The following is a 25,639-nucleotide window of genomic DNA, read 5'->3' as shown; positions in this document are numbered from 1 at the left end:
TCATTCTCCCTCCCTGCCATTATCCAGTAGTAGGAAACTGAATACAAAGTCTTACGAAAATTTCTGCTTTTTTACAAAAACCCTTATTTTGGAAATATTCCATGACTGATCAGAAGATCTCAGCATGTCAGAGTTTCATGAGCATTTCACCTCCCCTGCACCAGAAATACTCAGAGTTGTACTCACAGGGTCTGTAGGCATTGGGATGTTCCAGCTTTAGGAGATCACTCCAGGAGCTGCAGCTGCATTGTCCTACAGCCAGAGGTTCCTGTGCCAAGGGCTGGCAGTGATTCTGCCCCAGGCACTTCTCAGCACCTTCCCAGCCCTGACTGATTGAAGCTCTCTGTGCCTCTGGGCTGTGCCTGGGCTGGCTGCAGGCAGTGCCCCAGCCCTGCTGGGCTGGCAGAAGAGCTGCTCATCAAGAGAAATGTGCTTTTGAAGCTCTTCTTGCTTACCAGGAGCTGCCTCTGTGCCAGGAGCCCGGCCCAGCTCAGCAGCACAGACACAGCACAGGGACTTTAATGAGCCTCTGGGGCTTTGTGCTCAGGCCCTGAACATCAGTCCCTCAGAGGCAGCTGAAGAAACCTCTCCAGAACTCCAAGTCACAATCCAACTCCAAAGTTTCTTGGACTTTTAATGGGTCCCACTGAGGGACACGACTGAGAAAGTGTCCCCAGGCCCCAGGCAGAGCAGAGAACTGGAGGCAGTGATGACAGGTGGGGACAAAGAGAAGCCAAGTCTTGGTGCCCTGGGGCACAGCAGGGTCTGTGCCACCAAGGGCTGGGAGGAGACACCTTGTCCTGAGGCCCTGGGGCCTCCTGGCACAGCCCCAGCCAGGCTGGGCACTGTCAGCCCCTTGTCCTGCCCTCAGCATCCCCCCCTAGCCCACATCCCAGTGGCCTTAGGGATCTGCTGGAAGGAATCCCTGGGGAGCCTTGCTCAGCAATGGCCCTGGGGGCTCCTGAATGCTCCCAGGGACTGCAGGTTTTTCCAAGGACTTTGGGTTTTGCTTTTGCCTTGGAGTCTCTGAGAGCTTTGTGCAATCATGGCCTCCAATAATCTGCTTTAAGGAGTCCCTTGAGAGCTTTCTACTGACATTCAGAGGGGCTCATTAATGCTTTGAGACACTCAAGGTGTTTAATGTCCTTTGCATTCTCCTTTCCACACTGAGTCTCTAAGAGGCTTTTGTGCTATGCTGGCCACCAATTCTCTCCTCCAACTAGTCCATGAGGAGCCTGTGTTGGAGAGGGACCTCAGTGGGACCCATTAATGCCTTGAGACACTTTGGGTGTTTCCTCTGACTTGGACTCCTGGAAAGGTTTGTGCAATGTCCTCTTAGGCCATGAAGTTCCAGGGCTCAGCTCTAAATGCACCACAGGGCTCATTAGGATCAAGCAAGTCCTGCCAAACCATGGCTCTGCCTTGATTTCCCTCCGCTCTAGTGCAGGTCATTAGGAGGGTTTCCTTTTTCAGTTATGGAGAAATATTTCAAAGAGCTTCTAGGAAGTATGTATTCCTATTTTAAAGGGTGTCTTTTATTGCTGTTCTTATTACACAAGAGATGATTGCAGCATTCAGTGACTGATATTGATCCAGCAGGGACTCTCCTAAGGAGCTCTGGCCTGCTCAGAGAAGCTGTGCCTTGAGCTCTGACCCAGTGTGGACAACCTTGCTCCACATTCCCCAAGCCCATTTTGTCTCTCCTCACTCAACGGTGACCTGCTTTGCTCAGAGAACTGGCTGTACACAGCCAAAGAGGGTACAGTTTCTTTTATATTTTGAAGCAATCTAAAACTCCTGAGTTTCCCCATTGAAAACAGACATCCTCCTCAAGTGTGTGCCAAGCCCAAGCTGCCACCAAGGAGGTTCCCCTTCCCTAAGGCAGAACCCTGGAAGGAATGTTTTAGACACACAGGAAGTTCTGCAATAAACACAAATCCAGAGTTTGCTCAGGGCAGAATTAGACCAACTCCTGACGGACAGACCAGCTTTGAACTCCTTGCAGCTGAAAGCTCTGAGCTGGGAGGTGTGGGAGAGACCCAAGAGTGAGGGAAGGGAAATGCAGAGCACCCAGCCAGTGCTTCTGTGCAGACAGGCTGTGGGGAAGGGCACTGCAGAGCTGCCCTGGGCCAGCTGGGAGGGTGGATCATCATCCCAGTCTGCACTGGGCCATTACAAGACACTGTTGGATGGACACTGCACTGACCCCAGTGCGCCAGCCCATTGCTCAGGGCTGCTGTCACTGCCCAGAGCCAGAGGGGACCCCTTGCTGGGGGCTTGTTCCATGGCCACCTGCCCTGTGCCGCGCTGGCCGCTCAGGCACCAGGAACCAGCAGCAAAGGGCACTGCCAGGGCCAAAGGCCAGCTCAGCCAGACAGAAAGGGGCAGTGCTGGCACTGTTTCCATGGCAGCCCTCACTGGGGGTGACACCTGGGTCACCTGTCCTGGCAGCTGCCATGGAAAGCCCTGGCAGGGACTGAGGGCACAGACACTGGCACTGAGACACTGCTGGGCCGGGTGCTGAGCACAGGGCTGAGCACGCAGAGATGGTTTTGTTCTTGCTGAGCTGCAACAGAGCCAAGGCCTGTCCTGCCCCTCCTCCAGCCACGCTGGGCAGGGGCTGGGGCTGTGGGGGAGCTTGGCAGGGGACACAGCCAGGACAGGTGACCCCAACTGACCCTGGGGATACCCCAGACCACAGGACATCATGCTCAGTGTATGAAGTGCGGGGAACAAGGAGGAAGGGGGGAATTTTGGAGTGAGGGTTTTTGCCTTCCCAGGTAAATCTTAGGCAACAGGGAACCCTGTTTCACCAGGGGGAAGGGTCAGTACCAAAGACACAGACACCAACTTCAGGAATCCTGTAATTTATATAATGCACAGCTGCAAAGAATTACAAAAGGATAATCTCAGCAAAGCACATAATCATTAGCAAAGAATTACAAAAGAAGCTCAGCAATCCATCCAGTCATTACTAACAAAGATTGCCTACAGTGATTAAAGAAAGATCCACCACCAGTTACCCTCAGACTTTACCATCACCCAGATCCACACATCAGCTGGGGCAGACAAGGACTGCAGAGCCACTCCCAGACACTGGGAATTCCTGCAGGTGCCTCCACCTTTGCAGGCAAGGAGCCTCCAAGCCCGCTGTGAGAGGACACAGCTTTTACACTCTCAAACAAACAAACTGACATCACTGCTAGGGTGGGAACATCTGGTTTCATTCTCCTGTTTGGTTTCTCCCAAAGCCTGGCCAGGGCTCAAGGAGGAATCAAGGGAGTTGACTTTGATCCTTCACCCCCAAACAAGGCCAGATGGGGCCTTGTCTGGTTTCTAAATACAGAAAGAGAAATCCATGTTTTATCAAGGAACACATCCACTGATCATGTTGTTAATAATGCTTTGTTAGGGAGTGGATACAAATATACCATTTATTTGGAAGGTTCATCTAGAGATGAACTTTGCCTCTGGGCCTGTTCAGGCCTTGATCCCAGCCTGTTCAGGCCTTGCTACTTGGATGGGTCCGGAGAGCTACAGTGAACTACTAGCTTCATAACAATTATTTCAATAGCACAGTTTAGATTTAGATATTAGGCATAACGGCATCTCCCCTTGTGCTTCAATTAAGTGCTGTTAAATTTTATTACTCAGAGCTATTCACGTTCCTTTTCAAACATGCCTAAAGAGTTGCTGTTATTCTGTTATTTATCAAATGCTCTCTTTTCTTGAGACTGTCTCTTTTAAGACAAGTCTCAATACTTCACTTCCCAGCATAAAGTGTCACAACAACTTGAACATGGAATGTTAGAGTGCACACCAAGTGCACACACTGCAATGATGACAGACACTGCCACAAATGCATTTCACAGCAGCCTCCAATTTGGCAGCCATGAAGCCAATCCCACCAAGAAGAATTTTCTTCTTTCTGCCACTCTTCTCCTGCTCTTTCTGTCAAGGTGATTGCTGACTGTTGGCCTTCTAACGCATCCCTGACAGCAGTGCAACATTCCTGTCCCATGACAGCCCAGGCTCCTCCTTGGCCAGCAAGCAGATAATCCAAGGCCATGCGGTTCTGTGCAGTCCCCATTTGTGTTTGTTGGAGCCCATAGGATGTGCTTATTGGACATTTTAACAGCATCATTTGCTACTTCTAATAATCCATCCAGTCAACTCCACAGGACGGGGCAGCACACATGGGGCACAGGATGAACCAGAATCTTTTGCTTTCTGAAACCCAAGGCACGCCTTGGGAGGCAAATGTTCTCTGGGCCCCAACTCTTCCTTGTGGTTGTTGCTGAAGGACCCTAAATGGTGGCCCTGCAGCCAGGAGTGGGGTAACACTGACACTGACCAGCACCAGCAGCCCAAGTTCTACTGACATTGGGAGTGATGGTAAAGCACAGAAATCCTCTCACACTGTGGCCTCTGTAACTAGAACAGGCTTGGGTTTCTCCTGAAGGGAAATCTTAGTGAATCCTGTCAAACGGATCATTGTATTCCTGTGTTTTCTTGAACTGTCCCTTCACTGACAGTTACGAGTCAGAGCCCATGGACTGAGTTCTGGCCACCCCACAGGGTGGGCCCTCCAAGAGAACCCCATTCCTCCCAACTTCAGCTGAGAACAAACACAGAAATTAGTGACATGGAGTACTTTGACTACCCTGATCTTGAAATTTTCAGAACTAGTCATTAAATTTTGATGAACTAATCCCTTGGTGAAACACTGGAGGTGTTTGTGGCAAACAAAGATTCTGGCACACTATCAAGGTACAACTTACAGACATCAATAGTACTTTAGTGACACTGGTCTTAATTTTTTCTCAATCTCATTTCAGTAAAGAATAATTGTGTTGTCCATGGAGATGGAGCCTTTTCAATTCCAGAACAAAGCCTCCAAAGTCCTTTGCTGGTCAGCTTTACCATGTTGTCTGTGGCTAACAAGGCTTGGTGGGGCCCTTTCCCCTTTGGCTGGAAGGGGGCTGAGTCCCAGTCCCTGAGGGCAACCAGGCTCCTGGATGGAATTTGTGTGCAAGTCCCTCAGTGCCACAGCAGCCTTCACAGGGAGCCCTGTGGATCAGAGCATTTTCCAAAGGGGCCGTTGGGGCAAACAAGGAGATTTGGTCTGGCAGGATGTGTAAAATAGTATCCTGTAATATCTACTTGTTCTCACACAGAATACTTGGCTGCAGGGACATTCCCATTGTTCCTGCCCAGGTTTCAGGATTCAATATTGTATTTCCTAGGAGCTGCTCCTTCAGCTGCCTCAGGAGGGCCTTTTGGCCTCCGGGCCCACACTCTGGCTCCATTGTTAGGACTGCTGGATCCAAACCCTTTATCTCCACAAATGGTAATGACTGGAGGTGGATCTCCATTTTTCACAATCGTGCTTAAATGTGCAATATCAATAACTGTGCTACCCTGTCATGGGGTTGAATAATCCAATCTTATTGACAATTGTTTAACAGAATTACTGTAATTTCTCCTTTATATTCAGCATCAATTCCTCCTTTCCTCCTGCCATGACATGAACATTTTGCAAGACCAAGCTCCAAGCGAGCAGTTACCAAACCCAAGTGTCCTGGAGGAATCGGAATTCCTCTCTCAGTATTGATAGCTTTCATTTGCTTTGGATTTATCCTAATTAATTCCAATGCATGAAGGTCCAGCCCTGCAGCCTCTGGGCTGGCCCTGCCAGGGGCCATCACACCCACAACAATTTCCCAGGCAGTCCAAGTCTCTCTGTCCATGGTTGTAGTTGCAAACTGGGTGCAGCCATGCACAGCCAGGGGTTTCCATTTCCCCAGTGGGCCATTGTTAAGGGTATGGAGCACATCTGGGAGATGGGTTCACCATGGGGACAGGCTCCCATCTCCTCCTTTTTTCAACTGCTCTTTTAACAACCCCCTCACCTGTTCAACAAATCCTGCAGCTTGAGGATAGTTTGGTACATGAAAAACCCTGCAGTCTTAATCACGGTATTTTTCACAGTAACAGACAAAGCACTCTGCATCACAGTATCAGCAAACCCTGTAAAAATAGACAATTTTATGCCCTCCTCCTTTTTTCATTGTATACAATCTCACAAAGTTTACCTCTGACATTAGGGTCCAGGCCAATCCTTTTCTATAGAGTGTTTAATGTTACATCCCTGAGCAGCCAAAGCTACCAAATTAGTATTGTCAGCACTATTTCACATTATTACTATTTTATACGTAGATATAGATATTGGTATAGAAATATAGATATAGCTAGATAGCTATAGACATAAAATATATATATCAATATATATATTAAGGTCTTATTATACTATAAATATGTACATAGTTATTTATGATATTAATATTTCACTTGCACAAATGCATTGGAGCTCAAGATTAAAACCTTCTGTTGCTCCATGTGGGAGCATTCCAACAAGAATTGTTCCTTCTGAAGGTGCTGTTTTCAATGTACGGTTAACAAATTCATCTTTGTCTGCCCAAACCCACAAGTTCTTTTCCTTTTCCATATGCAATTTTTGGATACATTTTAAGACATCCAGGGGTTCAGCTTCTTTTAACCAACTGCCCCACTGCTCACACAGTGCTGCGACCTCAGCCCACTCCAGAGCCAGCCAACTCCAGGGAAGGGCTTCCCATCTGGGAATTTCTGATGCCACTGATTCCTCACATTTACATTTAACAAGTGACATTTTGCTGTGATCTGGCCAGACTGTGCCAGTTTTGTTTTACCAGTGGGCAGGGTCAGCACCAAAGACACAGACTGCAACTGAAGGAATCAGTGTCATTTACTGCAGCTCAAAGCAGCAAAGAATCACAAAAGGAGCAGCTCAGCAATGCACCCAATCATCAGAACCAAAGATTGCTTGCAGAAAGATCCAGCACCATTTACCCTCAGCCTTTACCATCCCCCAGATCCACACAGCAGCTGGGGAAGCTGTCCCAGCCAAGGGCTGCAGAGCCACTCCTGGACACTGGGAATTCCTGCAGGTGCCTCCAGCCACAGGTGAGGCTCCAACCTCGCTGTGAGAGGGCCCAGCTCTGAGAGTGCTGAGTGAACAAACTGACAGCACTTCTAGTGCAGGAACATCTGGTTTCATCCTCCTCTTGGGTTCCTCCCAAAGCCTGGCCAGGGCTCAAGGAGGAACCAAGGGAGCTGACTTTGATCCTTCAGCCCCAAACAAGGACAGATGTCAGATTTCATGGCCCTGTCTGGCTTGCAAATACAAAAAGACCAATACATGTGTCACTAAGGTGTGGCTACATCCATCACAATGCTAATGACCATGCATATTTAATCAGTGAGCAGATACAAAGATAACCTTTGGTTGGAAGGTTCATCCAGAGGTCACCTTTGGCTCAGGGCCTGCTCAGGCCTCACTCAGGGCTGTTATCCAGGCCTTGGCACTTCAGGGACGTGGTTTAGTGCTGGGCTTGACACTGCTGGGTGAACAGCTGGACTGGATGAGCTCAGAGGTCTTTTCCAACAGAAAGGATGCTGTGATTCCATTATTCTATCCGCTGCATTTAGCTAGGTCTATTTGAGCAGCATTACTTTGCTCTAAAAGTTCCCTCTTGCTCAGCTCCTGTGGCCTGTGGCGGCAGCTCCTTCAGCTCCTGGTGCTAAGCTGCTCATGCTGAACAAGACGACTCGGAGAGTTGAATACAGTCCATGCAATTCCTTCTGGGACACAGAGAGGGGAGGGTGTGGAAACAGGAGCATTGTTTGGTGAGGCCTCCTCTCTGCCCTTCATGCCCTTCAGTGCTTTGAACCAGCCAAGAGGTTTTTCCAAAAGTGCAGTGAAGCAGCTGTTCCTGCTGCTGGCTCTGGCTCTCTCCAGTCTCTGACCTCACCTGGTTTTGTCCCTCTTGCTGTGCCCTCTCTTCCCCCAGGGCTCAGTGGCTGCTGCCCAGGACTGTGGGACTGGCAAATCAGTGGTTGAGACCCTCCTTTCTATGCCCTTGGAGCTGCCTGGTCACGGCAGCCTTTTCCATCTGGAAGCTCCCCATGGACAGGGAGTCCCCAGCTCCATTCCTTGCACAACCTCCAGGAGCCCAGGGCTGCCATCTCAAGTCCCTGCTGGCACTGGGGGCTCCCAGGTGCCTCAGGCTGCTGTGACACCGCTGCACACAGGAGGGAAGAGTGGCAGGGGCTGTGCTGAAAGTCAGCTCCATGTGCTGCTGCTGCTGCTGCTGTGGGGTCATTTGTCCAGCCCTACCCCAGAGTCAGGGATCAGATCCAGGCCCTGCTGCTGCTCCCTCGGGATCAGTCCCAGTTTGGGTGTTGCTGTCAGGGTCAGCAGGAGTGGTGGCTGGAGCAGCAGGTGCTGACAGTGCCCCAAGCCCTGGGGCTGGAGGGGTCCCTGGGCTGGGCTGGGAGGGAGCTGCCCCTTGTTCTCCCTCTGCCCCAGGCAGAGCTGGGCTGGGCACAAGTGGGGCAGCACAGCCACCATGGAGCCTGCGAGTCTCTTCCAGCCCTGGCTGCTCAGAGTTTGGGCCTTGGAGCCTCAGGTGGCCAAAGGCAGCTGCTCCTGGTGCCTCTGGGTGTGCCCGTGTTCAGCAGTGCTGCTCCATCAGTCTGTGCCCAGCAGTGGGGAAAAGCCTCAGCCCTGCAGGGCCAGGAGCTGCCGGGTTCTGCCTGAGAAGCTCAGCCAGCAGGAAGGGAGCTGCTCCACACGGGAACCAGGAGCAAAGGGCTGCAGCACCTCGTGCTGGGGCAGAGCCCAAATTCTGAGAGGGAATAACAGAGTTATTCATGTGCATTGGTGTGTCAGCACTGCAGGTGCTGTGCCTGCAAACACAAGGTTCGAGATCTGCAAAAGAATTCTGCAGCTCTTGACTAGATCAGGATGTCAGCAGTGCTGAACTCCAGCACAGTCCAAATGAAACACTTCACACCTCTGCTCATATCTGCTAGATAATTTTCTTCAGGGTATCCATAGAAAAGGAAACAGAGGAGGAGCCTACATTTTCATTGTTTATCAGAAATATTTCTCATTTTGCTGTACATTCCTTTTGTAGGAGTTGTCTGAGTTCTCTGTTAAAAACACTGGACAAAAAAGGAAAGAAAAAAATATGAAAGATAAAACCAAAAAAAACAAATGTGTAGTGAAAATCTTTGGTAACTTTGCATTAAGAGGCAACTGATCTTTTTAAGAAGAGAAATCAGTTACTCTGTAAATGTTCTGATGGCATGGATTCATCTTACTGACCTCAGCATCCCTTTTTTAAAACATTCAGGGTTTTGTTTGCAATATTATGTTATTTTAAATTGTGATTGAATCAATAGGAAATTGAAAGATCTATTATGCATTTATGCATTACTGTGTCTTGAATGTAAAAATATTGTAGTTTGAAATTTGGATTTAAAGTGTTGCAAATGAAAGTTATAAATCCCAGTGGATTGTGTGACAGCAGCTTTTCCTAGAGGATGTACAGCACTCCAAGGACTTAATCAGTGGTGTTGGGGGTACTTGGACCTTTGTCCTGTGCCACTCTGAGAATGTCACAGAATGGAACTTCACCTGCCACCAGCCCAGATCACCCTCTGCCACCAAAGCTCCTTGGACCTTGTGTCCCCCAGGCAGGCACAAAGTGTTTGTTCTGCTCCCCCTTTTGCACAAACCCACAGAGAGCTGGCATTTTTCCAAGTCTCATGTCTGCATTGGGCCGAATTCCTAGAGAAGCAGCAGCCCATCCCAATGAATATGGCGAGTTATGTGGATGGTTGTGAGCTCCACTTCCTGCCTAGAAATCCTGAAACTGTTCTGAATGCTGCTCCTTCAGCTCTGGGACACCTTCTCACACAGAGTAGGGAAAAAATCCCCTGGCCACCAGTTAAATGGTGAGTTATGCAAAAGTTACTGCACTGTGGGAAACCCCTATCCAGCCATATCCTATTAATATATCCATACCTGGGGGTGTGCCTGGTTTTGTCTTGTATACAAAGGAAGGAGTGTGCAAGCAACATGACTGACACTTTCACTGTCCATGTTCATCCCATACCCATGGGTACAGAGACATTATGGAAACCCAGGCACACACAGAGCCTTCTGTCCATGGATGCACAGACATCCAAGAGCCCCTGGCACACACAGAGCCTTCTGTCCATGGATACAGAGACATCCAAGAGCCCCTGGCACACACAGAGCCTTCTGTCCATGGATACAGAGACATCCAAGAGCCCCTGGCACACACAGAGCCTTCTGTCCATGGATGCACAGACATCCAAGAGCCCCTGGCACACACAGAGCCTTCTGTCCATGGATACAGAGACATCCAAGAGCCCCTGGCACACACAGAACCTTCTGTCCCTGGAGAATGGAGCGTGGTGGGTGGGGGCGGTTGGTGGGCAGCGAGTCCCGGACAGCAGGCCAGACCTGGCTCCAGCCCTGCCAGGCCCTGCCAAGGCTCAGTGCCAGCTCCTCTGGAATGGGAAAGCCCTTCAGCATTGTCCCTGCCCAGAGGGGCAGTGCTGGCCTGGCAGCACAGGTTGTTTTCCCCTCAGGCTGCAGGAGATGAGAACACAACACTTGCCAGCACTGAGTGCGAGGCACAGATGCGGGTGCTCCCCATGAACCTCAGCTCTGGGAGCACTGTCTGCCCCAAGCTCCAGGGGCTGCAGTGGGAGCCCGGCTGGGCTCTGCCCTGGGGCCATCCTGCAGGGACAGCTGGAAACAGGGAGCATTCAGCTGCCACAAACAGCCAAGCCAGGGCTGCAGGGCAGCTGCTCCAGCCTGGACTGCACTGCTGTGTGCTGTGCTCTGGGGCTGGGGCTCCCCACGCAGGGGACTGGACTGGTGTGCCAGAGAAGACAGAGAAGCTTCAGCTTCAGCCTCACTGAGGTGGCTGTGTGGGCTGGGAAGAGTGGGGAGGCTCAAGGGGATTCACAGAGCTCATCCTGCTGCAAGGATGAAGAAAAGGGAGTGGGAACTCAGCAGTGAGGAGAGCTGAGGGCTGGAGAGTGGCTCTGAATGACACTAAAATCCCACTGGACCTCTGAGACATTGCTGCTCCTCAGCCAGTGACAGCACGAGTCCCTAAACCTGGGGCTCGGCCTTCCTTGTGGTCAGGGGCAACACGGAAGGCCAGCAAGTGATGGAGACTGCGATGGGCTGGGAATTCACTGGGGGAAAAAAGGGAGCAGTTGAGAAGTAAAAGGCAGGTGGGGGAGAGAACTGTTCAGAGAAGGGCTGAGCTACATCTTGAGCAAGCTGAAAAACGTCATTTGGAGTCATTCCAGATTGATTTGATTTCAGAAGGTATTGAACAATTTTAATTTTTGGGAGGTGTCATGTTTTCCCTTGGAGGTGTCCACGCTGCAAACTTGAGCTGCGTTGTCAAAATGCTCAAGCAAGTCTGTGCTGCAGGTGACACCATTTCTTCTTTGGCTGATTGCAGCCCGGTGCTGAGCTCCAGCAGAGCCCTGCCAGAGCCCAGAGCAGCCTCAGCATCTGCAGAGCCTGGCTGCAAGGAGAGAAAGCAGAAACTGCCCGTCAGCTGAGGGCTCCTGTCCCCTAGTCCCAGCTGCCCGCAGTGCCCAGGCCGTGCGGGCCAGGCTCAGAGCTGTGCCCAGAGCTGCCCATCAGTGCTGCCTTGGGGAGCAGGGCAGGAGGGCAGGACATGTGCCCAGCCTGCAGCCAGCCATGGCACATCCACCTGCTCAGCAGCTGCCCAGAGCAGGATGCTCCTGTGCTCGCTGCCATCTCCCAAAAGCTCTGATCCCACCCTGCCAAGCAGACGGGCACCCACCTCACGCCATCCACGGCTGGAAGAAAAGCTGGTCCCAAACGATGTCCTCAGCCTGCTCCAAGGGCACGGCCCATCCACGCTGCAGCTGGTCCCAAGCACTTCCCAATCCAGACTGGACCACCTAGAATGCTTCCTCTAGAAAAAAACAAACAAATTGTTGAAAAGAGGTTAGAGACAAAAAGGGAAAAGAAGAAGAAAGGTCAAAACTCTTAGCTCTGTCAGGACCTTGAGGAAGGCCCAACCCCTACATGCTAGGGAAAAATCCAGCCATGGGTGAGGGAGGTCCACACTTTCTCTCTTTCCCTCTGCACTGCCCCCCAAAATAACCATGATCCCAAAGCAAACAAGGGCAGTAGAGCAGCCCAAGGCCTTCCTTGCCTGCACAGCAAAGCAGCCCCTGCACAGGTTCTGGAGTCCCACCTCTGCTCCCACCACAGGGGTTTGTGTCGGGCTGGCTGCCCCAGTCCCAGCCCCAGCCCGGGGCACGGTGGGTGCTGGGGGCTGTTGGCAGGGCCAGGAGCCCACTCCCATTTCGTACCCACTCCAGCCCATCCCACCAGCCCTGCCAAAAAAGCAGCTGGGCAGCTGACTGAAGATTTAGTTCCATCTGCCCCAGCAAAGGGGCAACCTTTGCTTCCCAGCCAGGCTGGGCAATGCCCAAATCTGGGAGCATTTCCCCACGTGTGGACTCATCTGCAAACTCCCTGTGGAGTTTGGCTTTGAAGAAGGTGCCACAATCATAGTGCATCACCTTCAACTGCTGGTGGCCAGGTCCAGGGAGAGGTTGTCATCATCATGTCATCCTCGCTGTCTCCTGCAGCAGCAGCCCCATCTGGTACAGCTTCTCCAGGGGCTCCTTCTCTTTCCCTGGGGTGAGACCAGGCCGTCAGGGCTCTGCCCAGGGCCCCAGCTGTCAGGGAACCAGGACAAGCAAAACCTGCTTGGATGGCAGCCACCAGGGCTGGGCAGAGCAGCTCAGCTCCAGCACAAGGGCTGCGTGTTCCCATCCCATGACCCTGGTGCAGTGACACAGGCTGGGTTCCTTTGCTTCTCATTGCCAAGGCATGTGTGCAGCTGTAACTTACCAGGGCCCTGGATCTAAGTGTGCCTGTGGCTCTCTCCCTTCTTCTAGGGCAGATGAATATCCTGCATCCAAGGATGACAGTACACCTCTTCTAATGAGGGTCTGGCCAAGGGGTGCATGGATAAACACCACCCGATCAGATTTTGGCACTCTGGGGAGAGAAACCAGAAACTGCCCGTCAGCTGGAGAAGGCTCCTGTTCGTTTTGCCCCACTATTCCCTGCCCAGGCCATGCTGGATGCGCTCAGAGCTGGGCCTGAACTTTCCCATCAATTCTTGGTTTTGGGGGAGAGCAGGACATGTGCCACCTCCTCAGCAGCTGCCAGAGCGGGATGCTCCCGAGCCCGCTGCTGTCTCCCAGCACTGGTATTGCACCCATGCCCAGAGAAGAGGATCCACCTGGAGAGAGCCGTTGTGGCAGTGAGAGCTGGCCCCAGCTGAAGTTCCAGCCCCTCCTGAAAGGCATCTTCCCACAGACCATCTCGTGCAGCAGGATGCCCAGGGACCAGATGGTAGCTGGCTTGCCATGGTACCAGCCAAAGCGGGTCCATTCCGGGGGGCTGTATGATGGTGTTCCTGTGGAATACAGATGGAGTTCATCAGGGGGATGCTGCTACTCCCAGAGCCTGGCCCCAGCATCCCTGGGCGGGCGAGGGCTGCATCAGTGGCACACAGGGTGACCACTGTCCTCTCACCAGCACCTGGGACTGGTGTACAAACTTGGGATTGCAAAAGAAGCCACTGGTGTGGGAAGGGGACAGTGGAAGCCCTGGCTAGGCCTGACCATGACATGCAAAGGAAATACCCACTGCGTGCTGGGGAAAAACCATGCCCTCATTCTCCCTGCCTGCATTGCCCCAAACATATTATAAAGCCAAGACAAACAGGGCAAGTGGAGCAGTCCAAGCCCTTCCTCTTGCCTGCACACAAACTGGCTGGGACACAGGTTCCAACCTCCCTCTCTGCTACCCCCACCCACGGCTGTTTTTGTCAGGCTGGCTGCCCCAGCCCAGCCCCAGTCCTGGGCACAGTGGTGGGCAAAGGCTGCCAGCAGGGCTGGAAGCTGGCTCCCCACCCACCCCGGCTCTAAAGCAACTCAGCTGCAGATTCAGTCCCCTGAGTGGCAGCAAAAGGGAGAATCCCCGCTGCCACAGCCAGCTTGGGCTGAGAGATGTTGGGCCATGAGATGCCAGGAGCGGGAGCACAGCCCTGTGTAGGCTCACCTGCAAAGTGAGTGTAGGCTGTGTCTTGCAGGTAGGTGCCACAGCCAAAGTCAATCAGCTTAGCCTGCCCGGTGGCCAGGTCAACCAGGATGTTCGCTGGTTTGATGTCGCGGTGCAGGACCCCGCAGCTGGTGCAGTGCCGCACGGCCTCCAGCACCTGGCGGAACAGCGGCCGCGCCACCTCCTCGCGCAGGAACCCCCGTGCCCGAATGAAATGCAGGAGGTCCTGAGACTGCTCTGGCCGCTCCAGCACCATGACAATGTCGCTGGGGAGCTCAAGCCGCTCCAGCAGCTGTACGACACCGGGGAAGCCAGTGGACACCTTGTCCTGCAGCACAACCTCCAGGGGAGCGCTGGTGCCGTTGGGCTGCGGGAGGAGCACGATGCCGTCAGTGGGGCTGATGCCGGGCCAGGGCTGGGCAACCCCTCAGCCAGCCCGGGATGCTCTGCGCCCTGTGCTGGCCCCACGCCCGCTCTCCCTCGGGACGTCCTGGCGGCTTCCACCATGCCGGGGCTCAGCTCATCCCCGCCCGGCACGGCCCGGCTTCTCCCGCTGTCCCGGCTCACTCACCAGCTCGCTCCAGTGCCGGATGCGGTTCCGTGGCACCCTTTTGATGGCGACCTGCAAGCCAAGGGGAGCAGGGGGCTCAGCTCAACGCCCGCCCTGCCCAGCCCCATCCTCCTCCTCCTCCTCCTGCGCCCCCTCCTCCTCCGCCCGCCGCCGGCCCCGCCGCTCACCAGGGCGCCGTCCGAGAGCCGCGTCGCCGAGCAGACCCTGCCAAATCCTCCGCGCCCCAGCAGGAAACCCAGGTGGTACCGCTCCTGTAGGGCCTCCTGCGCCTTCCCTGCGGGCGGGACGCGGCTGTCAGCGCTCGGCCCGGGGCCAGCAACGGCCCCCGAGCGCCCCTCACCCGCCCCGGCCCGGCCATCCCCCGGCGTTCGGTTTTTGGAACGCGGCACGGGAGGCTCGGGGCCGGCGGCTGCGCTGCCGAGCGGCGGAGCTCGGGCCGGGCAAGCCGCAGCGGAGGCGGCGGGAGAGGCAACGCCGCCTGTGTCCTCCGCGGGCCCCGGGAGGAGCCGGGGCCGGGCTCGGGGTCGGGCTCGGGCTCGGGGCCGGGGCCGGGGCCGGGGCCGGGGCCGGGCCAGGCGGAGCCAAAAGCCGGCGAAGCCGCCCCAGCCCCAGGCATTGATGCCCGCCCAGCAGCGCCAGCGCCAGCACGGCCAGAGCCGGGCTGAGGCCAGGCGGCGGCGGGACGGCCGGGGGCGGGCACGGGGCAGCCCCGCCCGGGGCCGGGGGCGGGCCGGGGGCATGGCCCAGCCCGGCACGGGGAGAGGGAGGCGGGGAGAGGAGAGGGACGGCGGGAAAGGGAGAGCGGGAGAGGTACGGGGCGGCGGGAAAGGGAGAGGAGAAGGGAATCTAAAGTTTCTTCTATCGCCGCTGCTGCTGCTGCTGCTGCCGCCGCCGCCGCCGCCGCCGCCGCTGCTGCTACTGCTGCTGCTGCTGCTGCTGCCGCTGCTGCCGCTGCTGCCGCTGCTGCAACTGAAGCTCCGGGGCCGTTTGTCCCCGTGTCCGTTTGTCCGTTGCCCGCTCGCCCCCGCCCCGAGCCCCACGTTCCCCGAGGGCAGCCCCTGAGCCTGTCCAAACACGGGAACTTTGCCGAGTTCAGCCAAGAGCCAGAGTCTGGACTCCTGCACAGTGGCTCAGGAATCCCCTCGGTCACTGCTGTGCATTGTCCCTGCTGAGGGTCAAACACTCTCAGAGCGCATTCCCTGAATGCAGAATTTGTACCTGACCCAAGCACTGCACTTACCTCTCCAGCATTGATTTCCAAGAAAAACAGGGGAAGCCAAAGTGTGTCTAGGTCATGGTATCTTAAAATGTCTAAAACTTGCCAACTCATGGATCTTAGAAGTGAGATCTGTTTGGAATTAATGGGATGGACAACTAGTGCAAGATGGAAAAGGGGAGCATAAAAACAAATCGAGAAAAACATCTTGAATTGTTTCAATTTTCATTTAATTTCTTAAAAGCTCTTTCAGTTTTTCCAGAATCTTCTCCTCAGTCCTGTTTGCTTTTTCCAAGAACCTTTCCCGGAGAACGAGGTGCAGCTTCTGTCACAAGGTGTGCCACCAACTGCAGCTTTCCACACTGTGGGTGCAGCACAACACTTGCAGCAAAGCAGGAGAAATATTTGAAGAATTTGACAGCTTGTTCTTTTCTTTTCCTTGTGGGCTGGGCAGTTGTGCCATTGGTAAGGTTTTCATTGTTACTGTTCTACCCTAAGAAAACATGACAGGCTACCAAGAACTCTTAGGGAATGCAAGCCTGACTGAATGCAGAGAAAGAAACTCTAGAGCCTGCAGCCAGAAGTGGAGAGCTCTGTGATTATCATTCCAACACCCCCAAGGACATCTTGAAAATGATCTAGAAGATGAAAATGGGCTGAAAGGGAGTTTGTTTCTGTCTTCAGTCCAGATTCTTCTACATCTAAAAACAATTCCACAGTCTCCATCTAAATCAAGAGTACAATCAGTTCATGAAAAGCCCCAAAACAAACTGTACCTCTGAGGAGATGACTGAAAGAATCTGAAAAGGGAAAATGCAGGAGAAATGCATTTCTCAGCACTGCAGTACTTGCCCACCTGAAACCCTCCTCCATTTCCTCTGCATGCCTGGATCTGTTGGTGTCAGTTCTGTATTCGCTGGTGCCTCCAGCCCTGAATCCCCTCATCTACAGCCTGAGGAACCAGGAGCTCAAGGCTGCAGTGTGGAGACTGACGACTGGACATCTTAGGAAGCATTAAACTGATTGCTAATTTGGGCAAATCACTTGTAATAAAAGTAATCTTTTATAGCTCTTTTGGTTTGGTTCTTTGATTTCCCTGTCGTTTTTCATTTTAAATATTCTTCCTAAAGCTAGACGATTGTTTCTGCCATCTCTGACTTTGTTTCTCTCCACCTTCCCTGTGGCCACAGACTGTGCCAATGAGGGGCTGCAGTCTCAAAGGTTTTAAAGGAACTAAAGGATCTCCCAGAAAAGTTTTCTGCAGAGATCCCTCTATTCTTGCCTTCTCTGGAGCTGCAGCAGCAATGTCGGTGTGCAGAGCTGGGGCAGATCAGTGCTGGCACAGCAGCTGTGCCCAGCAGCAGCAGCAGCAGCACTTGGTGTTGCCAGTGCTGCTGCCGTGGCCCTGCCCCGCTGCCCTGGTGGCCCTGGTGTTGCTGCAGGGCCTGAGTGCTCTCGGGGCCGGGCACAGTCCTGGGGGTGGCAGTGCCGGGGCTGCAGCAGGGACAGGCCATGGGCACTGCTGGGGCAGCGCTGACGCCTCAGGCCAGGCCCTGGGGGCTGCAGGCTCCTTGCCCAGGCTCTCTCAAGAACACGGCCAGGCCAATGCTCAGCACAGAAAAGCCCCAGGGTGAGCAGCCCCAGGCTGGCCGTGGGCAGGCTGGGGGCAAAAGCATGGCTGGGGCTCTGCAAGGGCCCTGGGGGAGACGGGAAGGAGCAGCAGAGCAGGGGCTGATCCATCCCCAGGGTGCTGCACAGCCCAGGGCAGCGTCCCAGAGCGTCCTCATGGAGCTGCCAACAACATCCCCCCTCTGCAGCCCTGGCCTCTCCCCCAGCTCACAGAGGTGCTGCATCCTTGCAGGCACAGCCACGGCAGCAGTGGCTCAGGAGCCCCTGTTTGCATTGCACAGAGCAGGCAGGAGCACACCCATGCTGCTGCTGTGGGGACATGAACATGAGGGAGCACAAATGTCATCAGCCCCTGGGGCCAGCAAGGGCTGGGGGACAGCAGGGAAACCACTCAGCTTTGTCCTGGCCTCTGCAGTCAGCCAGAAACTTTGTTCCCATTAGCTGAGAGATTCCTGTCCCACTGCAGACGCTATTGCTCAGAGCCAGGGCTGTCTGTCAGCCACCCCTGAACAGCCCTGAGCATTTCCTTGGCTTCACCTTTGCTTTTTTCCCCCCTTTTTTTGGTACAAATTTCTTCCTGTTGCCCACCCCTGTTCCCTCCCCTGCAAAAAGCCCATCCCTGTTTGCCCTTTCCTCTCTGGCCCCACTCCCCATTGCAGTTCCTGACTTGGCACCATGGGAACGTCCCTTGGGCAGCAGGATCATCCCCCAGGTGCTGCAGGAATTGTCTGCAGGCTCCTGCAGTGCCTGGTGCTGCTCCCTTGCCAGAGGCACCACAGGCCAGGGGGGCACATCTGGGCTGCTGTGTCTGCCTGTGGGGTCCCTGTTCTGGGCAATGAGGAGGAGCTGCAGAGGCTCTGCAGGACTGACAGGATGGGCTTTGGGGCTGGGGGGAGAAGCTGAGGCACCTGGGCTGCTTGCGCTTCTGAGGAGGAGGCCCAGGGCTCATCGTGCAACTGCTGCAAGGTTGGTTTCAGAGAATCCCAGAATCAGCAAGGTTGGAAAAGTCCTTGGAGATCATCAAGTCCAACCTGTGCCCTGACACCACCTTGTCTCCCCCGGGCCTCCTCTTCTCCAGGATAAACAACCCCAGCTCCCTCAGCCTCTCTTCACAGGACTTGTGCTCCAGACCCTTCACCAGCCTTGTTGCCCTTCTCTGGACACACTCCAGCCCCTCCAATTCTTGCTAAATTTGGGGTCCCAGAACTGGACACAGCACCCGAGGTGCTGCCCAACCAGCGCCCAGCACAGGGGAAGAATTGCTGTCCTGGTCCTGCTGGTGACACCATTGCTGGTCCATAGGAGTGCCAGGGGTTGGATGAGGGAAATGGTTGGGAGGGGGCAGGAGACACAGTCTGATTGACTCTCAGCCATGAAGGGTCTAGATTTTCATAGCTATTCAGTCTGCATTAGAAGGTGCTGGGGGTCAATATTAACTGGACATTGCTGATATCAATCTATAAACAGGAAAAATATTAAACAGAACAAACTGTTCTCTCTGCATTGTTTTCAAGACAGTATATACACTTTGAATACACTTCAGATATCTGTCTAATTAATTAGAGAAAACTTGAAAACTTCTGTTATTCCATATGGCTTTTCTTCTTTGGGCATGTTGAACAAATGTTTATGAGCTTTTCTCACTGAATTCCTGAACTGAAGAGCTCAAGAAAGAAGAGGCCTTGGGAGTAGGAAAATTCATCATCAACCTCCAAGTGGCTGAGGATCCATCCCCATCAGAGCAGCAATGAACAGCAATGGGCACAGCTTTGTGGCTGCCCCAGCTTTGGGATAGGCCCTGGGCCTGGAGCAGGAGCAGCTCTTGAGGGCCCCAAGGCCGGGGCTTTTGTGCTGCCCTGGGCACATGGGATGGCAGCAGGGGCTGCAGAGCTCTCAGCACCTGAGCCAGAGGGGAGCAGGGCAGCCAGGGAGCCTCCTTTGGCCTTGTCCCAGCACCTTCCCCCATGGCTGGGGCAGAGTCCTGTGTGAGCTGCAGCTGCTGCTGTGCCCTTGGCAGGGGCTGAGGCCGTGGGGCCAGTGGCCAGAGCAGCCTGGCCTGAGCAGAGCTGTGGGGCCAGAGCCGGCTGGGCTGGGCTGGGGACAGGCCCTTGGTGCTGCCCAGAGCTCAGGGCAGCTGGCAGAGCTTGCAGGGAGCTGGGCTGGGCTCAGAGAGCCTGCCCCAGAAACCATCAGTGTCCATCTCAGCCTGGCTGAGCGTGCAGGGGCAGGACTCAGGCCAGGCCTTGTGGGGCAGGGCCAGCGCCTGTGCAAGGCATTGCAAACAGGCAAGTGCCCCAGAGAGGAGGCTGCTCTGTGCCCTTGGGGGCATGGACAGAGCAGGGAGGGGGCCCAGGACATTTGTCACTGCCAGCCTCTGTCCCCAGCCCTTGGCAGCCCTGGCTGCTGAGCCCAGCTTTGCCCTGGGCTGAGTATGGCTGTGGCCCAGCTCCATCCTCCTGCGGGGCTCTGGGCCTGTTCGCGGCCATGGCCAGCCCTGGCCAGCCTCTCTGCTGGCCCAGAGGCCGGCAGAGCCCGGGGCAGGGCTGTCTGAGCAGGCCCACAGGTGCCAGGGGCTGTGCAGGAGCTGGCAGAGGCTGCCCAGCAGGGAGGCCATGGGGCACAGAGCCCCAAGGCTGCTGTGGGCAGCATGGCACAGGGGCCGTTCCCAGCCGCAATGCTCCTGGCCTGGGCTGGGCCTGCACAGGGGCTGGGCCACCATGGCTGGGCCAGCACAGGGCCACCAAGGGGCCACGCAGCCGCTGCCGGGGCTGACAGCAAGGCCAGGTACACACAGGCAATTGCTGAGCATGGCCTGCGCTGGCCAGGGCTGACTGTGCCACAGGCAGAGCTCAGCTGCCCTGGGGGGCTGCAGGAACAGTCAGGAGCCCAAAGAGCCTCCATGGCTGTGTTGGAGACCAAGGCTGGAGCAGGGAAATGCAGGGCTGCTGCAGGATGGGGAGAGCATGGAATTCCAGCACACACCTCAGCTCTCTGATGATCCCGGCACCATGCTGGGCCCTGTTTCAGACTGGGGCAGGGCAGAAGTTGATGGGACAGGAGCCCTGCGGTGCTGTCAGGGACCTGCAGCTTGCAAGGTGCTCTGCTCTCCCTCAGGTGCTCTCAGAGAGATCCAATCCCTGGGCACCTCAATGCAGAAGTGGCACTGCCTCTTCATGGACACAAAAGTGATGTCTGCCTGGAAAGGTGCAAAGGTTTTAATACCTGTTGGTTTCATAATATACCAGAAAATATTTTTTATCGGGGTCATTTGAGTACTTTTAAGAAATGGCAAAATTTTCCCACCAGGAACGGGAATTTCCTGGATCTACTGGTTTCTTTTACTGATGTCAGGAGAAGAAATACTGATCTTCCCCTCAACCATTGCTACCAACTTTCAGTCTAGTATTTAATGGCTTTCTTCCTTCAGGTGTTTCCAGCTCTCTTGTTGAAATGGCCATGTCTAAGGAGATTTCTTGATTTGGAGTAACCGGATCTATGTAATTCCCGTTGTTCCCAGATCTCCTCCTGCAGCTGTTCTCTGCTCATTCCATTGTGTCTCTGTTGACTGCCTTAGTGCTTTGAGCATCAGGGAGTGGCCCAATCTTTCAGGAGTTTCAACACCTTCTTAGTGAACATCTTAGTTGTATTTGTATCTTTTATGTCACCTCTTCCTAAGTCTTTGTCTAAAATCCTTCCTGTATGGCAATCCGTTGTGGATGGTGGACATGTCAGATGTTGCTGGCATGTCACAAGCTGCTGAGGGAAGGGTTTTGATGTTTCTTAAATTTTATCATGTTTACATTTATTATGTGTGCCATGAAGAGAAACCTTTCTATGCCTCTGAGTCTCACCCGTTCCTGCTCCCTCAAAGCATACAAACCTGATGAGTTGTGGCTCCCACTCCAGGGGCTGCGCTTGGATCTCTCTCCACAGCCACAGCAGAGCTCCCTGGCAAAGGAGGGATGAAGGAAAGAGGACAGGCTGTGGGGATCAGGGCCAGGGCCAGAGCCAGGGAGAAGAATGACTTTTGCATTTGATGGAGCTGTGCCTACCCTCGGCTTTGTTGGCTGACAAGAAATGAACATCCCTCTGTGTCTCAGGCAGTTCCTTCTCCAAGGAAAGCAGGTGGGAGTTGGAGCCAAGGAGCTGAAAGCTGCAGGTGCAGCCTCGGCTGGAGGGAGCTGAGATTTGCACAAGGCTGCTCTGAGTGCCAGGGCTTGGATGGGGGAAATGGTGGGGAGGGGGTAGGGACAGAGTCTGATTGATTGTCAGCCATGGAGGGTCTTGATTTTCATATCTATTCAAACTGCATGAGGAGGTACTTGGATGCAGTGTCAATTGTAGATTGCACATATCGATTTATGATCAGGAAAAAAAAAAACTAATTAGGACCTAAAGAATATTTTCTCACTGTCTTTGTAAGTATTCATTCAATTATACATTCACTTTGAATACACTTATGAAATGTGTTGAATTAACCACACAAGATTTGAAAGCTAAAATCAAATTATTCCCAAAGGCTTGGCTTGTTAAGGTGTTCTGAATGTCAGTGAGCCCTTGGACACTGAATTCCTGCACTGAAGAGCTGCAGGCTGAACAAGCCTCTGGAGCAGTGAAATCCAGCAGCAGGCTCCAAGTTGCTGAGGATGTCAGCAGCCCCCACTGAGGCCATCCCTGCCCAGAGACCGTGGGGGAATGGGCAGACAAGGAGAGCGTCCCTGGGGCTGGGCCAGCAGAACTCAGAGGCACCAGTGGCTCCAGCTGGGAAATGGAGAGTGGAATGTGGCTGGGAAAGCCCTGCCTGGGCTGTGCCAAGCAGGACAGACAAGCCCTGACCTCCATCCCCCAGAGAACTCTGAGTTGGACTCCCTGGTGAAATACTGACAAGAGAAAGAGCAATACAGCCTTTACTGGCAACTTTAGAAAATCAGAGAAACTTTGGCAAAAGGTTTATTATGACATTAAATCAACAAAAAACACTTTTCAAAGCATTAATTTGGCACATTCAACTTCGCAAACTCTAAGCTGTTCAATTTTAAGTTCATCAAAATTTCCAAGGGGCATATAAAGTAGAAGCAGACAGGGAGAGAGAAAAAAAGTAAGAAAAATACAGAGGAGCACACACACAGCTACTGCCTCCTGGATTTCAGCAGTGTTCAGACAGAAATTCCAAGAGGAGGTAGGGTCAAGATGTGTGCTTGCCTTGTGGTCAGCCTTCAATACCCCTTGGTCTTCCTGGGCCCTTCCCCCAGGTGAGACTTGGGCTCATTTGGTCACTCAGGAGCTGGGTTGGGGGCTCCAGAGGTGGCTGTGGAGCATTGCCTGTGCTGTGCCAGGGACTGGCAGCCACTGCTGGGCTGGGATAGAGGTTCTGGGGGGATTGTGGTCCCAGGGCAGGGCAGTGCTGGGCTTCCAGGGCAGGGCTGGACCTGCCCCTTCCTCCCCTACACGTGAAATGTTTCCAGCCAACAATCTCCTCCAGTCTGTCACAATAGGGAATATTGGAGGTGAAATCCCAATTGTGGTCATGGGCACCTGGACAAGAAGGACAGTTCTTTTCCATAGGAAGGAAAGCACAGAGCCCCAGTGTTTGGAAGGCAGGTGAGAGCCTCACTAGGCCAAGGCCAGCAGAGTTGTCAGGAATGGCAGATTTTGTCTAGGAGCAGTCTTTGGATTTAGGGAATTTTGGAGATGGAACCCCAGTCTTGGCCATGGGTGCCTGGAGAAGCAGGACAGTTCTTTCCCTAGGACAGTTCTTTCCCTAGGAAGGAAAGCACGGAGCCTTCACCAAGCTTTTGAAGACAGATGGGAAGTGACCATGAAACCACTGCCAGCCAGACTTGTCCTGGCAATATTCCTGTGGAAAGAATTCCTTGATATAAGGAAATTTGGAGGTGAAATCTGAATTCTGGCCATGTGTGCCTGGAGGAGAAGGAGAGTTCTTTTCCATAGGAAGGAAAGCACGGAGCCCCAGTGTTTCAGTAGGAGGTAACAGGAGATTCTCAACATACCAAGGTCAGCTGGACCATTCAGGGGGCCCGGAAGGTCAAACCAGCCAGACTTGTTCCATGTTCCCTTAGTTTTATGGTGCCTCATAACATCACAACGATGCCTGGGTTCCATGAAGCCTTGCATTGTCACAATGGTCTCTGTGGTTCCCTAGGCCCCACAATGACATGTGACTCCTCTGTTCCATGAGCACTGCAATGTCACAATGGACCTTTGGACCCTGGGGGTTTGCAGTGTCACAATGGTCTCCTTTGGCTCCACAATGTCACAATAGACCATTGATGACAGGAGGCCCCTCTGTGTTGCCCTGGAGCTTTGGTTCCATGAGCCCTGGAGTGTCACAATTGTCTCCTTTGGTTGCCCAGTGTCACAATGGAGCACTGATGCGACGAGGCCCTGCAATGTCACAATGGAACTTTGGTTCCAGCCCTGCAGTGTCACAAAGGCCTCTTGGTTTCACAAGGCCCCACAGTATCACAATGATCCTCTTGGTTGTGTGGGGACTCCCAGGGTCACAATGGTCTCACTGGTTCCATGAGGCCTCACAGTATCAAAATGCTTTGCTTATTCCATAGGGCCCCATAGTATCTTCATCATTCCATGAGTCCCCTCCTTGTCACAGCGGCCCCATGGTTCCATGAGGCTGTAAAGTCACTTAATGGTGCCTCCATGGTTCCACGAGGCCTTGCAATGTCACAAGGGACATTTGGTTTCATGGAGTCCCCTCAGTGTCACAATGGCCCCTTGGTCCCATGACACCGCAAAGTGTCATAATGGTCTCCACGGTTGCAGGAGGCCCCACGATGTTACAATGGACCCTTGGTTTGATGGGGCGTCTCAGTGTCACAATGATACCTACATTCCATGGAGTCACAGAGTATCAGTACAGTCCTCTTGGTTCCATGAGCCCAGCGATGTCACAGTGCTCTCCATGATTCCATGTGGCCCCACAGTGTCACAATTGTCCCTTGGTGTCACAAGGCCCCACAGTGTCACAATGGTCCCTTGGTCTCACAGGGCCCCACAATGTCACAATGGTCCCTTGGTGTCACAAGGCCCCACAGTGTCACAATGGTCCCTTGGTTCCATGGGCCCTGTGCTACTGCATTCACCCCTCCCCTTCTCAGGCCGCCCTGCCAGCTGAGAAATGCTCCTTGGGCCTCGGCCTTGGCCAACAGCCCCTGGGCTCAGCTCCTCTGCAGCTCAGCACAAACACTGTCTGCCCCAGGCACTGCTGCTGCCCAACCAGCTCCTGGTTGCTGTAGAAGCAGCCCTGGGAACTGGTTTTGTTCCCTCAGAGGCACAACATGCCTGTTCTCACACTGCCAAAGAAAGCTGTTGATGCCAAGTGCGGCCAGGAGGAACCATTGCTGTGACTGAAGCCCCTCTCTTGGGGCCCTACAAACAGCGCTGCAAAAGGAGCCCCTTGGAGCTCTCCTGGGCCAGCGACTCCCTCTGAGTGGGGCCTCTCCCAGCCGGGAACTCTCCCGTTTGCTGCACTCGGGGATCCTGAACAACGACGGAGCCTGGGCCGATCCCCCCACTCCTCCAGGCTCAACCCTTCACCCGCTGGGGAGATGCCAAAGCATCCACAGGGAGCATTTCCTGCCCTCAGGGGAATTTGTCACAGGTGCCTTGCACTGACTCTTTGTGTCTGTGTGCACACAAGAGTGCCTGTGCTGGGGAAAAGTGACAGAAATGCTGCTCTCGGAGGGGTTGGAGTGCCTTGGATAGCTGAGTCAGCCAGGCCTGTAAGTGAGGTGACTTATCACAAGGTCTAAGTGAAGTTAAATGCTGCTAAGAGTTGCTCCTTTGCTATGTTGTTATGTTTAATATAAGTTATAAGCTGAGCTAAATACTGTTAAGTGTTATTTCTCTATTAAATTGGTATGGCATAGGTTGCAAGTTAGGTGAAATACTGTTAAGCTTTGTTCTTTTGCTAAATTGTGAAGTTCGAGGTAGAAGTCAAGGTTTAGTCCTGTTAGGTTTGAGCTGTGTTAAGCTTTTAGGCCATATTCCTTTTACCCTTGCCTTCACTGCCCTTTTGGCACACTCACACACACAGGGAGAGTTCTTGTTTCATTTCTGGTTTGATTGGCTGGATTTGTTTTGGCTTTGTTGTTTCTTTGTTTCCTTTGTGTGCCTGAATTGCCCATTC

General features: G+C 53.7%; 2 long non-coding RNA genes across 3 annotated transcripts in view; both read right to left on the bottom strand.

The window, feature by feature from the left end:
• Nucleotides 1-25,639, bottom strand: part of LOC135288501 (uncharacterized) — a 447,298-nt gene that overhangs the window by 171,676 nt on the left and 249,983 nt on the right. The gene's annotated exons all lie outside the window — the stretch shown is intronic.
• On the bottom strand, nt 11,744-13,395 carry LOC135288499 (uncharacterized). 2 transcript variants are annotated; one of them, XR_010351562.1, is made up of 4 exons: nt 13,233-13,395; nt 12,836-12,985; nt 12,502-12,617; nt 11,744-11,885 (listed from the first exon to the last, which is right to left on the bottom strand). It is a non-coding gene; the product is annotated as an uncharacterized LOC135288499 (long non-coding RNA). The 2 variants fall into 2 exon arrangements; XR_010351561.1 differs by lacking the exon at nt 13,233-13,395 and having other exon boundaries at nt 12,836-13,153.

The sequence above is a fragment of the Passer domesticus genome, chromosome 33 (assembly GCF_036417665.1).
Source record: "Passer domesticus isolate bPasDom1 chromosome 33, bPasDom1.hap1, whole genome shotgun sequence".
In the NCBI taxonomy this organism is placed as follows: Eukaryota; Metazoa; Chordata; class Aves; order Passeriformes; family Passeridae; genus Passer; species Passer domesticus.
The sequence above is the reverse complement of the archived record's forward strand: the minus strand, read 5'-3'. Positions and strand labels throughout refer to the sequence as shown.